This window comes from Portunus trituberculatus, chromosome 50, assembly GCF_017591435.1.
Source record: "Portunus trituberculatus isolate SZX2019 chromosome 50, ASM1759143v1, whole genome shotgun sequence".
In the NCBI taxonomy this organism is placed as follows: domain Eukaryota; kingdom Metazoa; phylum Arthropoda; class Malacostraca; order Decapoda; family Portunidae; genus Portunus; species Portunus trituberculatus.
Window position 1 is genome coordinate 18,858,675 of NC_059304.1, and position 1,133 is coordinate 18,859,807.

The following is a 1,133-nucleotide window of genomic DNA, read 5'->3' on the forward strand; positions in this document are numbered from 1 at the left end:
TGTGTGTGTGTGTGTGTGTGTGTGTGTGTGTGTGTGTGTGTGTGTGTGTGTGTGTGTGTGTGTGTGTGTGTGTGTGTGAGTGAGTGAGTGAGTGAGTGAGTGAGTGAGTGAGTGAGTGAGTGAGTGAGTGAGTGAGTGAGTGAGTGAGTGAGTGAGTGAGTGAGTGAGTGAGTGAGTCAGAGAGAGAGAGAGAGAGAGAGAGAGAGAGAGAGAGAGAGAGAGAGAGAGAGAGAGAGAGAGAGAGAGAGAGAGAGAGAGAGAGAGAGTGTGTGTGTGTGTGTGTGTGTGTGTGTGTGTGTGTGTGTGTGTGTGTGTGTGTGTGTGTGTGTGTGTGTGTGTGTGTGTGTTTATAATCCTCTAAATTAAGCACATTGAAGATCACCGGACCCTGCCATGCATCTGCTTGGGAAGAGGAGGAGGAGGAGGAGGAGGAGGAGGAGGAAGACAAACTGTGGATCGTACCATATATGGAACGCAGCACCACCACTGCCTCCCTCCCTCACACCCCCACACAGCCTCATCTACACCCAGGCAAGCACCCACGCAGTCACTCCCCCTTACCACCACCTCGCCACCACAAAGAACCACCACTCTCTCTTTCTCACTCTCACTCTCTCACACCGAAGCGGCCATTATGCCTCTCAGGTGTAGCTAGTTATTAAATTTTAATGGCGTGGCGTGAGAGGGCGCGGTGGCTCAACGGTGACGTGGCTGTTATTACAAGGGTTCGCGCCCCGCCGCTCTACTCTCTCCCGCTGATAAAGTTCCAAGAGCCGTAAGTCAACCGCGCGGGCCGTAGTTAGCGGGATTTATCGGGCGGTGGTCAGCGGTAATGTGGCGCGGCGGGGCGGTGATACAAGGTAATTAGGCAGGTATGGCTGAGGAAACAGGTGGTTGGCCCCTAAAGTGTGAGGTTAACGAGGCCAAACAAGGTGATTTACTGCCATAAGCGCCTCACACTCTACGCTCAACCATAAATCACGAAGCGTTTACTGTACAGGACCACGTTTACCTATTCCCCAACATTCAGGATCCTGCTCCTGCTCCTGCTCCTGCTCCTGCTCCTGCTCCTACTCCTACTACTATTGCGAGCCTCTTACCTTTACTTGCTCCTCTCCCGCTACTTGTTTTTT